Below are 14,469 nucleotides of genomic sequence, written 5' to 3'. Positions count from 1 at the left end.
TGATCACACAGTATTTTCATTAGAAGTTAGAAATAACTTACAAAGGCAAGGAATAGTCTGCAGAAAATGCAGGGCATACACCGTGTAATGCCTTTGTTGTCAGTTATGCTGCAAATGAGATTTTCAAATAGGATTTGCAGAGGCAGGACAGTGATCAGCACAGTGCAACATCCAGGAAAGGGAAGTTGAGCACAGTATTCTGTGAAACAAGGGGGCAGAAGGGAGCCTGTTTGTAGATACACATTATTATCCATAGAAAACACTTATCACTGCTTGATTTTGCTACACCAGCTACTTGGAAGTAGGTGATACCAATAATTTTTTAAGTGCACATCTGTGTGGGAACATGTGTTTGTATTTATCTGTGTGCAGGGCATGTAAGCCTGTAGTCTGTGCACATGTCCACGCCTGGTGCTTACACTGCAAAAGACAAGCAAAAGGCAGCGCAAACAATACATGTTTTCAATTGACAGATATTTCTCTGCTGGAACATGCAGTGCTAATGTTGTGCTCTATCTAGCTTATGGACAGTTAAAGAATGGGATGGAAAAAAAACCAAAAAACCAAATATCATAAAATCTTTCAGAATGCAAAAATGCAAGATCCCAAATAAACCATACAGATAAAAACTTGCAGCAATAATGAGATACAGTGCAAATCATTCACACAATGTGCTTTCACACTGCAATGACGGAAGTCACTAACAACAATGCAACCATGTGCAGATACTCCTTGGAGAAACAGTCAAGCAAATTTTGTAATTCTGTCTCCTGTGCTTTGCAGCCTGAGTTTGAGACTTGCTGGAGCAAAATGTGCAAAGATATTGGTGTTTTAAAAATTAAGCATTGGACATCATGGAAGGTAACTTCATAATGAGTTCTCATATTACTATTTAAAGCTAGAAATCCATAAGGAGCACAGTGAAAAATATAACATTTGTTCTCCTTATGTCTTGGAACAACTGTTTTTATATTTGTAATCAACCTAACTGTTGTTCCAAACAAGATATTCAGATAGTCCCTAGCCTCATGCTGTATCTTATTTATTCTGATGCATATCTTATAGCGAAGCTTCATCTGTATTGAATTAATTTGATTTTTTTTTTGAGTGTTATTATTTTTATAAGTGCTGTTTTTTTTTCCTCTCACAGAACTTCCCACTTTAGGGAAAAAGAAAGATGTGATTGCTTTAAAAATAGAAGACCAAATACATAGCTAGTATTCCCAAAATTCAATGCACCTGGCATTCACTTTATACCTAATAAGCATCCGTGAATATGCAAATGTTCAATGTCTCTAGTAACCTCATTAATTTATTCCTCAGGCAATCAAAGAATGTGAACCAGTCCTCTGCTACTAATACTGGAAGTGGTACGCTGCTCAGCATTGCTAGAATAATCTGAAAGCACATTCTGCATATTGAAAACTCTTTCATCTTTCTTCCTTCCTTTGCCACTGTAATTCAAACAAAGACTTCCTACCTCAGTTTACATAGCTGACAGCAAAAGTTGAAAAATGCCAAAAAATAATTAAGACATATATATTATCTCTCTCTCTCTCTCTGTCTCTCTCTGTGTATATATATTTATATATATATATGTGTATATATATATATATATCTCCACGTGCACACAGGCACACTGGGAAGATAAATAGTTTAAAGAGATCTCAACAGAATTCCAGTTTGAAAACCACCTGAGTTTTCTTATTTATTTATTTGAAAAAGGGGAAGCTTGGGCAAGATGGGGGGGTGAGGGAAAAATGACCTGCCTCCTACTCTGCAGAGCAGCTGAATAATCTTTTCCTTTGCCCACATTAAAAGCCCTGAATAATGTTTATAAAATGTTAGGGAATCCCGGTAGGTTTCCTATTTAACAAGCCATGTATGACAAATCACAGTGTAATGTACTACGTTCTTAATCTTTAATTAGAATGTGAATATCTGTGCGAGAACGCAGTTAACTTTGACACATTAAATCTTCTGGTTAAAGTGCCTTACAGGAAGTGCAAAGATGAAACACTGCAACAATCTACTGCCTCTCTCCATTCACCCAGACAGTTGGGGAAGGATGATAACATCTTGTAATACCTGCTCTGTAGTAATTAATCGCTGTGGTATTTAGGACCATTCAAGTAGACAAATATGACAGAGACAGGGACAATTAGGAACCTTGTTCAAGCTACATTAACTTTTCCAGCTATTACAACACAGCAGCTCAAGTTTGCTTGTAAAAGCTGCAGAGGGATTGTTATGCATTAGCCGTGCGATTATTAATGAAAGAAAAGGAGAATTGTGTTTATTGTAGTTTGAAAATTGCAAATAAATTTCAATTATCTGCTATGTCATTTTGTTAAACATGCATTCTGGAAATGCCTTTGTACTCTAAATCATGAGCTACTTAGAGCAAACTAATACTAGAAAGCCTTTGGGAGATACAAAGTCAATATTTTTGTTGAACTGGCCTTCTTTCTTGGTGAAATCAGAGACAGACAGAGCTACCTGAAGATATTTCAGATAGTTAGTGAACCCCACAGACACTGGCATTCATCCTGACTCCATGTACCAACAGGCAGAGCTGACTTTGAGACATCACTGGTGGAATGTGAGCTCTGCTCCACAAGAATAAGAAAGCTCAACTCCCTTACTGATGGCATGCATAAAGTGCATACAGATAAATAAACAAACAGTGGGGTTGGGGAGGTGGGAAAGCCCTTCAGAAAGCCTTTTGCCTCTTTTCCTTTATTGCCACAGTCATTACCAGAATAGGCCAAAGGAATCTCAGGGAAAACCTCTGGGACTTGGTATGGATTACATATTGTAAAGGTTACAAGCTCTGCTTTACTTTCTTATCAATAAGGAGCACTAAATGCACTGCAGAGTATAAAGTTTATGTTTTAACTACATGTTCAAGGCAGCATAATCTGCCATCGTTGTTTGGTACCACATGAGCACATATCAGTTCTCAATATTAAAGGAGGACAGTCAGAAGACAACAGAACTGGGCAAACATTGCGAAGACTTTGGCATGAATATTTACTTGGTGGTTGTTTTCTTAAAAAAAATTAAAAAAAAGAAATCACCTAAACCTGTGGCCCTTTGACGTTCACTTCATATGAATATTTGAACTAGAGTTTCTTAGCAGCATGAACGCTTGCAGAAAGCTAATTTGAAAGTCATACATGCGAGTGTTTGTGGAAAACGAATTCTAAATTTGCATGTGCAAATATTTGCACTGGGTATGCTGTCGTCTTCCCCCAGTCAGGGAGCAGCAGCGCTGCCACGTGTCTCGCCCCACCAATCCTTCCCAAGGAACCCAGCTTGAGTTTCAAATATTGTGTCAAATTTGCCCAGTGAACTTGTTTACGATCGAGCCCCAAAGTAGAAAAAAACCGAAGCGTTAAAAGTGTATGAAATGTACTTGAACAACAAATGTTTGCAGTGATGGGAGATGCGTAGCTGGGCATTTCGAAAGCAGGAAGAGAGGCTCACTGGCATGAAACAGAGTTTGTTAGTAAGTGTTCGCTCACTCCTGGTATGACTGCTTTTACCTCCTCTCTCCTTCCAGGGTGGAAGGAGAGGTGAAAAAGAAAACTGAGGGGTAAAAATACCAGTCAGGACAGGGAAACGTTTTGTGCTAATCTTCCCAGTTTATGGTCAATCTATTGAAATATTACCCTTCAAAAAATTTCTGAGGCTTGAACTGCTTTCTGAAGGAGTAGGACAGGACTCCACCATTTATTTGAAGATGTTTTTTTCTTTTCAATTTTGGTAGTTGCAAAGTACACTGCCTCACGCATGCCATTTTCTGCAACCTACATCATTGTAGTCTAGAAATAAAAAGAAAAGCCAGCTTAGCCCAGCAGAAATCTGCATCCCCACCCCAGAATCTGTTGTCACAAAATGAAGGAAGGAGGGGGCTGGGGTGGGGGGGGGAAGGGAGGAAAGCAGCTCAGTGCACAGCAACAATTCCCCCTCTCAGCTGAGCTGCAATGATGTCAGCTTTCTGATTACAAACTGCTTATTTATGCTTCAACAGCTGCCAAGAGCAGCAAATAAGTGGCTAAAAGAGTGTCTAGACCAGGCATTCAGGCCTCTATTGTTTGCTGGTTGTTACCTGGTTGACAGCGATGGGTACAGCTGCCTGGTGTGAAAGAGAGCAAGGGATGGGGAGGCAGTGATTGACAGAAGGGCCCTCGGGGTCAGGCACAGCCAGCCCCGATGGCCCCATGGCTTTATGTTCCCCGGTCTAAAGGGAAAGTGATGGCTCTGCCTAGAGGTTGGAGGTGAAAGGAAATGTTTGAGGGTAATGAAAAAAATCCTTTAGCCAAATTTGTGATCATGAACAGTTACTCTGGGGAATTTAAGACCAAGTGTTAGGCAGTTTTCTCTATATACAGAAATTGTTATTGGTAGCCACCACAGGAATAATAATGTGTTAAATGTACGTGGGCAAAAATGTATCTTTGTGCAGTTCTTCACACAGGAGCTTAAAACTGCTGGTGGTTTTATTTTTATTTAAGTTAAAACTGATAACGCCTCTAAAACCTGGTACTACGCACTATGCTGAAATTCGTTCTGCTTTAGGACTAGCTTTAAAAGCATTCCCAAGTTTTTCTGAAAAATATTCAGGTGTTTGGGAGGAAGAAATAGATATTCAGATTAGACAATCATCTATCAATGCTCCCAGACACTTCGTGAGTTTTGCTCTATACATTTATATTTTGGAGAGACAGTGGCTTTAAAAACAACTTAGTGGGAACAGCTAGACAGTGAGCAGGCTGACCAAAAACCATAAAATCCCTTTTTTAGTCGATATAGAGATGTCCTCAGTCTGGTTTTGATCTCATAGATGCTAGTGTGGTCCAGGCATAATCCTACTGAAGTCAAAGGAGTGACATTGATTCAAGCCAACTGCAATCACCGGCAGGCTGACTGAATTTCTCACCTCCCACCCCACGGTGGGATACTGTTCAGCAAAAAAGACAAAATCTCTCAGAAGTTTTAAAAGGATGAAGCCAATGAATTGTTTTTAATAGAACAGCAAAATCAGATTCAAAAGTCTTTGAACAATATGCAAAAACTATGTACATACAGTGTACCCTGGGAAAAATGAAAGCTTTATGCTCACTAGCAGGTCTACTGCTATCTTTGTCCAAACACATGAAGATTAAGTTGCTGGGGCAGCCATGAGCAGAATTAATCTTACTTTCCTGTTTGGCATTTTCTGACACCAGGCAAAGTCCCATGCCAAGAAAAAAAGTTGATTTTCAGAGCTTGTTACATATGACAGAATTATTAAATGTTTTATGACCATATGGTATAATTTTTTTACTGTGGTTTTTGAAATAGATTATAATTAACAAATGAGTAACCTTTCTCAGTAAAAGATACAAAAACCCTACAAAATAGTCTGGATGTCAGTAGTGGCTAGAGAAGTAAAAGTACAGCAGAGCACCTGAGTAGCAGGAGCTTAGTTTTGGTATAGAGTTGGCTGTCTACATATCTGATGCAAAAGCTGTAACTGAAATGAAATCATGTTAAATTAGCTGTAAAAAATAAGTTGATTTAATTAAGCACAGAAAGACTTATTAGATATAATAAAATGTTAAAAAGTCAAATGATGTGCAGTTACATTTCAGCTAACGCTGCTCAACAAATCCACTAAATTTATTCCTTTCAATAATGATCTGTTTTGAGCATTTAATTAGATAAATAATATTTAATCACTTCAGCAAATTTGAACTAGAAAAATTCCTTGTCATCTGAGGTGACTCATTCTTGCTAATATCCACTGCTAAAGAAAAAGTAAAACTAGAGGATCTTCCGGAGCAGCAAAGAGTATGAGGTACAAATGTGTCTCTAGGCCTCATTAAAAAAACGAGGTTTGCTAAACAAACTATTATTTACAGTGAGAAGTGTGCATATTTTACTGGGAAGGAGCATTCACATGTTTGCCTCTTTTCAGCATCAGGCACTATAAGTAGATGATAAGAAAAGGTATTCAATAGATGTCCTATAATTCATCATAATACTGTTTCATTTAATAACTACTTTGCTGAAGTGATTGGCATGATTACAGGAAAATTACTTCAAATTATCCATCTCTTATCTAGCATCTAAGATGTCCTAAACTTGCATGAGAGTTAGCATAATGGGACCTATTAATTACTAATGCTGCAAGTCCTTCACTACTTAAATATCCTTTCTACCAGGTGTGCTGTATAATGCAAATAAACAAATCTAAGCCAAAATGATTGCTTTCCAAGACAGTGTCATTGAAAGTTTAATAAATGAAATACCAAGTGCAAAAGGCTATGTCCCACCCACCAATTTAGAATATTTAGATATTAATATATTTTCTCTGTATTTCTCTCCTTCTCATATGTGTATGCATTTTCGGGGGTGTGTACACGTATAAAAATAAGTATATGAACAGCATGTGGTATACATTGTATTTATTTTCTACTCAGAGGTATGGATGTGCAATGCTGCCCCAAAAGATGGGCCAAGAACATAGTCTGTGCCCTAAAAAGCACCTTTTAATCTCAAAAACCTATACATAAAATGCTATCTGCTCAACAAAATACAAAATTTACTCCTATGAGTAAACACTTAGAAGAAAAGAAGCATTATTATTTGTTAAGGGCAGGAAAGTTAGAGCCAAGATGGACAGAAGCCATATTTGTCCCCTCTGCAGTCTGGATTTAAAAGCCAATGTAAATTAGAACAGCAGCCTTACACTTACACTCTTGGCTTTCTAAAAGACCTGATGTAAACCATCATGGCAGAAAACAGGGATAGGTCCTTCCTATCTTTCTTTCCAGCCTACCTGTGACATGCCTATAATTCAAAGGGTGGCTATGCTGCTTTTTAAAGCCACCTAAGATGGCAAATGTTCCCCAAGGGCCTGATTCTTGTGTCTTACACCTCAGAAACAAACTGTGCAAAGTAGGCCCATGCAGTTACAATACCTGATTGATGCTGCTCTAAACTTGCATTGCAGAAGCAAAGCTGTGAAAAATCTTTATTTTCTTTACAGAATACAACCTCAAGTCCATGAACAACTGCCTTATCTCTCTCTCTCTTTTTTTGCTAGCTTTTGTATCATGACAGCGCCTTAAAATCTATTAATTATATTTGTGGTGTTGAAATAAGTACACAGAAAATATGGCACAGAAAACAAAGAAAAACAGAGGAAAAAACTCAAACCAAATGGTAAAAAGCATATAGAGACCCCAGAAAAAATTGATTGTCACTGATTATGGCAAAGAACCAAGCCTAAAGGCTCTGGGCTTTCTGACAAAATCTATCTTGAAGTGCAGCCTCCAAAAGGAAGGCGAGTTACCCAAGTAAATTTCAGGAAGGAAACAAAATACTGCACTTCTAACACCCTATTTACCAGAAAATGTAGAACAAAACAATCCCATCTACCCTACACAGAAAATCTAAAAGCGAAAGACAGTCTTGAACCATATCTGCTAAACTGCAGGAAGGCTCTTTTCTATATTCTGCAAAAGAAATGCTTGTAATTGTTTCTAAATGTGCAAATGGTCTCAATGAACTAGGAGACCCACCACGAGGCAACATTTGTGGGAGAACATTACCTTTAAAAAGGCTGTTATCTATTGAGGATAGAGACTGATAGTGAATTTTATGCTTTCATTCTGAGTGACCACAACCAGCTTGTGGAATGCTACGACTGTAACATATGAATACACGACAAACATGTCTAATCCTCAATCCCCTTGCTTTTTACAAGTGAAAACTTTCAAATCTCTACTGTTCACTTTTTTACTTCAAGGCAAAAAAGTCTTTTTGAGATTCACAATAACTTTTTTCATTACACAGTCACTACTGACATGGTATGAAGTTTTCTGTGACTGGAAGGCTTCCATGGAGCCACTCTGGTTTTCCTGTTGTAACATAAACACAATACTGCCAAAACATTGATGCTGCAGTGTGCAAGGGACTTTGTCAAAACACCACTACTTTATCCATTCATAGTTATTTACTCTATGGACTAAAATGATAGGTATTTACTATTTATAATTCTGCAACTACTAAGGACTCTGGTATTGGAGAACAATATGTTCCTCCACTCCAAAAGTTAGATTTCTGTAGTAAACAAGGTATTTGTAAGAAATTCCCCTGCATGGCCAGATGCCTTTATAACTGTTTTTTCATACATGACATTCCAGAAATCTATTACCTGGTCAGTAGATCTGGGTTTCAGTGCTGGCTGTCAGCCCTATTGTAAAATAAAAATGCAAGCAGTTGTTGAAACATCACAAGAACCATGATCATTGCCAGCTTTGCGGAGTTCCCATGGCCAGAAATCCCTTCCTTCCCCAGAATGTTCCACATGTAAAGCGATCTTTTAGGTTACCTGTTGAAAATACATCTTGTCTTTCATCTCAGCTCACTGAAACCAGAGATCTATCATATTCATACACTGTTAAACAAGGTGGAGAAGTGATAGCTTCTAGATAATTACCTCAATTTTTGCCTAAGATAATAAGATACAATGATTTCCAATCAGATACTTTGAACAGCATCGTATCTTCCTTGGCTTCTTAGGAACTTAAAATTGTGCCAACATAATAGTGATTCAAGCTTGGAATATTTTCTTCTTTATGTGTTTTCCCCTCTTCAGTGTATCTTCACAGTTTAGTAGACCCTGTGTGTAACAAACCCACAGAATTTCCTTCATGTACTTTCCTTTACCACTTTACCTTAAAAAATCTTACAAAAAACAATGCATTAGGGATGCAGCAGAATGGAAACAGAATTTGAAAAGTAATAATTAAAGCCACCACCAGTTCACTCTGTTAACTAATAATAAGGGATATGCCTGAGAAAGCAAACTGATTCAAAAGAAATTGCTCAGATCTCTTATTTTTGGATCTGTCTGCTTCTGTCTTCTGGTAGCCTGAAATTCCCATATTCTGAGGGCTTTAAATGTAATTTAATATTCAACAATATATACAATCTCTGCACTGAAAGTTCTTGACTATTTGTCCTGGGTACCACAACATAGAATCAAGTGTCCACATGGAATATTGGAATGGAATGATGCTGGGAAATACCTTCAGTTAATTGTCCCTAAATGGAAAGCAGTTGTGACAAGTCTTCTCTGTTTTACAGTCTCGTTTAATGGCTTAGAGACTCTTATCTAATGGATCATTCAGAGGACAGGGACAACAGCAAGAGGAAACAATACTGGGAAACCATCAAGCCCACTGTCTGAGTAAAACAAGTTTTTATGCTTAGTCCTAGTCCCTATAGAAACCAAACTATATGGCCAAATTCACTGAGCACCGGTATCAGCTTCTGCTGATGTTTGAAAAAAATCCTACCACGAAAAGAGCGTCTTGGTGGGAGGTGTCACTGATGCACTTGTGGTTCTCAATACTTACCATATCAGCTGGACTACAGCCTTTCAAGAGAAAAAACATGAGTTTCTTTGCTGCTTGAGCTAAACAGCCTGGATTTCTAGTTGAAATATCTGGGAGGTGAGTCCTTTGTAAGTCAGATTGGGGGAGGATACTCAACACATACAAAGACTAATTGGCAGCAAGTAGTGTTGGTAACTCCTACACTCTTGAAGAACTCAGGCTTCCAGCCAGTTCTGCTACTGCAGGAACTTGAGGACTTTGTGATGCCCTTGAAACCTTAATTTTTCTTTCTTTTCTTTTCTTTTCTTTTCTTTTCTTTTCTTTTCTTTTCTTTTCTTTTCTTTTCTTTTCTTTTCTTTTCTTTTCTTTTCTTTTCTTTTCTTTTCTTTTCTTTTCTTTCCTTTCCTTTTCCTTTTCCTTTTCCTTTTCCTTTTCCTTTTCCTTTTCCTTTTTTTCTTTTCTTTTCTTTTCTTTTCTTTTCTTTTCTTTTCTTTTCTTTTCTTTTCTTTTCTTTTCTTTTCTTTTCTTTTCTTTTCTTTTCTTTTCTTTTCTTTTCTTTTCTTTTCTTTTCTTTTCTTTTCTTTTCTTTTCTTTTCTTTTCTTTTCTTTTCTTTTCTTTTCTTTTCTTTTCTTTTCTTTTCTTTTCTTTTCTTTTCTTTTCTTTTCTTTTCTTTTCTTTTCTTTTCTTTTCTTTTCTTTTCTTTTCTTTTCTTTTCTTTTCTTTTCTTTTCTTTTCTTTTCTTTCCTTTCCTTTCCTTTCCTTTTCCTTTTCCTTTTCCTTTTCCTTTTCCTTTTCCTTTTCCTTTTCCTTTTCCTTTTCCTTTTCCTTTTCCTTTTCCTTTGTAGTTGCAGCTTTTGGTCTCTTTACTTACAGTCGAAAGCTCAGTGCAGGCTACTGGGAGGCCTGTGATAAATGAGGGGGTTGCTTTGCTAGACACTTTGATTGCATAGTGTCCTGTGCATGAAGGGACTGGACTTGATGACCTTCTGAGCCCATTGGCCTATAAAAGGGCATCAGCAAGATGCCTGGTGAAATCAGGATACCAGCAGATACCTCTCTAAGAAAAAGCATTCTCTCCTGCAGGTACTGGGGGTGCATCTCCATCCCTCCAAACTGTTTGAGCTCATATTGCACACCTAGAGTACAGAGACCCCAACGGCAGCGTGTCTGTTGTGGGAACCAGGGACATGTCCTCACGCAAAGACCTGCACCTGTGGCTAGACATTTCCTAGTGTAAATCAGCATAAGGTTTGTTGGATGAACAGAGCTCCTCTTCCCCTGCCCCATGGTTTCTACATAAGGCAAGTGAACACCTACTTGGGCTGCACCATGGAGTGCTCCCTTCTGAGGGAAATTTCCAAAAAGCACTACCCTGGACAGGAAAGAGGAATGACCCCAAGGTAATTACAGTAATAACAAAGACCAATCTAAGTGGAAGAAGAGCTGCAATAGCAGAGACGTATCAGCACTTTTTGTGTCTCTGAGTCAAAGAATTAGAAGTCTTGCTATTTTGCTGAGAAATGCTGCTTCCAGGTGATTCTAGGTGGCACGCTGAGTAGGATGTGCTGCTGTCAGAGCCCTGTGGACCTGAGAGTGGAGCTCTGTAAATAGTGCTTCATCATGCAAAGAGGATGTTACCTCTGTGCAGGCAGATGGTGATATGAGTGGGCTCTAAGCTTCACTACCAAGATGAAGTGAGACAGCACTTGTGACAACTTAATGCTGACTGAGTAACATCAACACAAGTCTTCTTTTCTGTTGTAGCTGTCTTAGGATGTCAGAAGATATGGATCTGGGATTGAAAAGACACTTTTGACAGCATAATGGCTGAAACAGTTTTGAAACATTTAAAGCAACAATAAAACGCAAAAGGGGAAAAAAGGATGAGGATAATGGGGCGTGACTTCTCAAAGGACATGAGGTTTCACTTTTATTTGAATAATCTTGTGTCTTCAAAACTGCTTCTTTCTGAAGCTACAAATCACAGTTTTCCAGAAAAAGTCTGCCACACACCTAGGCATCTTCTGAAGGCAGCACTCCATCTTCATATTTTTTCACTGTAACTCTCACCCATTCTAGCTATGCTGACTTCACTTGGACAGGCATAAGTGTGTTGAAAGATTTTTTTTAACATGCTCATAGTTCAGATGCACTGTTCAGCTTCCTAAAATCGTGACCAATTTCAAAGTGTAGTAAAATGAAACAATAGACTTAGAACTGCACATATTCATGGAAAAAAAGCAGAAGAGTTGTGCAGATCTTTAAACATAGCATCCAGCAATCTGTTTTCTTGAAAGTTTGATTGGTTTTAGCATGATTTTGGCTTTTGAAAAATACAGAAAGAAAAACAAACTCTGAAAAATTCCCTTCTGATTTTCACACCTGAACTCCTTATAGAGGATTCCCCAATACTCTGTAGCAGTAATCCTCAGAAAAGATAAAATACGTATACAAATGTGATTAATGTCCTAGCAAATGATGCTTATATCAAAATTATAATCACAGTGATTAGCATTTTGGCAGACTTCATGTTTGACTTCTGACTTTGTAACTGAACACTTTCAATTTGATTGGGTTCTTCTACTTTCAATTTTTTGTTTTTATTTTGTAGAATAAATACCTTTATCTCCCCTCCACTTCCTTTCAAGAAAATATTTCTTTTTATGTCAAGTCTGTAAAAATACCAAAAAAAAAATTAAAAAAAAAATCAGGAAAAGTCTTTAAAATTTACATTTAAAATTAATTCCAGATTTGTTGCATTCATTACTTTGATGTGGAGTTCAGAGCCTGTATTAGTACTGTACTTTCCCACTGCAGTGTGATTGGACTTTCTGAACACTATTCCACACAAATGAAAGGGTGCTTTAAAAAAAACCCAACAAAAACCAAACAGGTTTCAAATTTAGCTACTGTAGGGCGTAGAGTAAATAAAAGAAATTTAAAATCATTAGGAGAAAATGATAATGCTAGCTGTTGTTTTCTTCCTCAAAACATATACGCTTTTTTTTTTCTATTTAGCACATTGCTACATTTTTCGCCTGTTAGAAATAAAAGCTATAGGCCCAGTTCTGTCATGGCGGTGAGCAGGCAGTTGGATACGGTAATGCATGCCTGAAGCCTTCACCAAGGATGATAAGCCTGCATGAATTTTACGAGTCTCAGTATCAAGGTTGCCCTCGCCCAAGGGATTTAAGAATAAGGGGGGAAAAAAGAGAAGGCAGATGTATGAATAACTGGCATTGTAAATCTTCACCGTGGCAACCTACAGCTAGAAAAAGTCTGTGATGGGTTCATGACTTGAGAAGAAAGCGACACAGCAGAATGTGAATGGATTTTCTTCAGCTACTTAATACACTGCTTAGAGCAGCTTAAGGGTGTGCATGTGAGAGAGAGTATGTGTGTGAGAGAGAGAGAGAGAGAGAGTGTGTGCATGTGTGTAAGGAGGGGGGGGATCTGTAGAAATTTGTTAGAAGGAATTACTAGTGTTATACAGCTTGCTAGGGCTTTATTTTTTTTTTTTTTCCTTTTTGGGGGAGGCTGTAGGGGAGGAGGAATACCATTTAGTCGCAGAATATAAATGACTGGATTTTGCTTGGGAAAAAAAGGATGGTGGGGGAGGTGCATAGAATTATGCAGGCAAGTAACAATGAGCAAATTGGACCCTTAACAATACAGCACAAGGTCATAGTGAAAGTCGCCAGAGTGGGGTGGTGGGGGTGGCTGGTGGTAGAAAACAGATCATGATAAATAGCTTCCCATTTTGCAAAATCTGGTAGTTAATGAAAATAAGATGCATTCGAGTTGTCTGTGAACACCTGATTTTTTCCTCTTTCTCTCTCTCTCTCTCTGGTCCTGCTGATGTATGAAAGCAAAGCACTGACTCTAATTGTGCAATTATAAAACGGAAATGATGCAGGTTTGGCAACACAGAGAAAGAAGGCAGCTCAATAACATTGTTTAATAACAAGCAAATAAAGCTCAAAGGGGAAAGAGGTGACTATTTCTGCTTTAGACTCATTAAGGAACCTGAAACATATTGTAAAAGAGTGATATTTAATTATGGGCTGGACTGATAACATGGAGCAGGGCCTCACTGGGAAAAAGAGACCCTATGCTCCTAGGAGTGAGCAGCTCCAAACATCAATTACTGTGATTATCTACCCGGTGCTTAGAAAATGCACCCGTCTCCGTGTTCCAGCAGCGACCCGTAAACAGCCATTGCATAGGCAAATTTATGGGCACAGTCAGCTGGGGCCAGGTGGGAAAGCCAGCTTTCCATTGGTGACTTCTGTGCAAAAGGAGGAAAGAAGCAAAAGAAAGAAAAATCTGTCTTCTGCACTACTGAAAGAACAATTTATTACAGAGCATTTGCAGGAGACAGCATTTGTTGCCCTGCTGCCTTTTTTGCCTCTGTTGGCTGTCTGAATGAGAAATGGGAGTATATTAACCAACTCATGGGTTACAGAAGACGGCTTGGCATGGGCCCATCAAACTTCGCCATGCTAAGGCGAGTCAAAGGTCAAGAGAGCGTTAGCAGCAGAGATTTAGAACCGAGTGCATCTCTTTAACCTTAACTGCTGGGAATGGATGGAGTCACTTTATTTCTTTAGTCAGGAACTTGGTTGCAGTGAAAGATGTCATGAGGAGGAGGGTACCATCCAGCTTGGAGCAGATGGGAAAGTATATATTGCAGTGAGATGTCATATTCTTTAGGGGTCACATAGATAAGCAACATCATTGCTCTGCTGTAGCTCCCTGTTTTCCATTAGGCCTAGAGGCTGAATGTTTGCGCATCTTTGTTAATGCACCACAGACCAAAGAAATAGAGACTAACAGTGAAAAGTAGGTACCAAATCCATCCAAAGCCATTTAATCTTTCCTTCTATTTGCACCAACATTATTTTCACTGAGGAAAATCCTTAGCAAATGGAGCATGCTAATGACGTGTGCACTGAACTTTATTTTTAATGGCAGAGAGCTTTCTCTGTCTGGAAAGGCAGTGTGTGAGGTGCAGGTTGCTGTGACCTGGTTCACAGGATTCCTGCCTGCCTGTATCTCACACAGGGCCACTTC

This window comes from Corvus brachyrhynchos, unplaced genomic scaffold (assembly GCF_000691975.1).
Source record: "Corvus brachyrhynchos isolate BGI_N302 unplaced genomic scaffold, ASM69197v1 scaffold83, whole genome shotgun sequence".
NCBI lineage: Eukaryota > Metazoa > Chordata > Aves > Passeriformes > Corvidae > Corvus > Corvus brachyrhynchos.
This window is presented reverse-complemented; position numbering follows the sequence as displayed.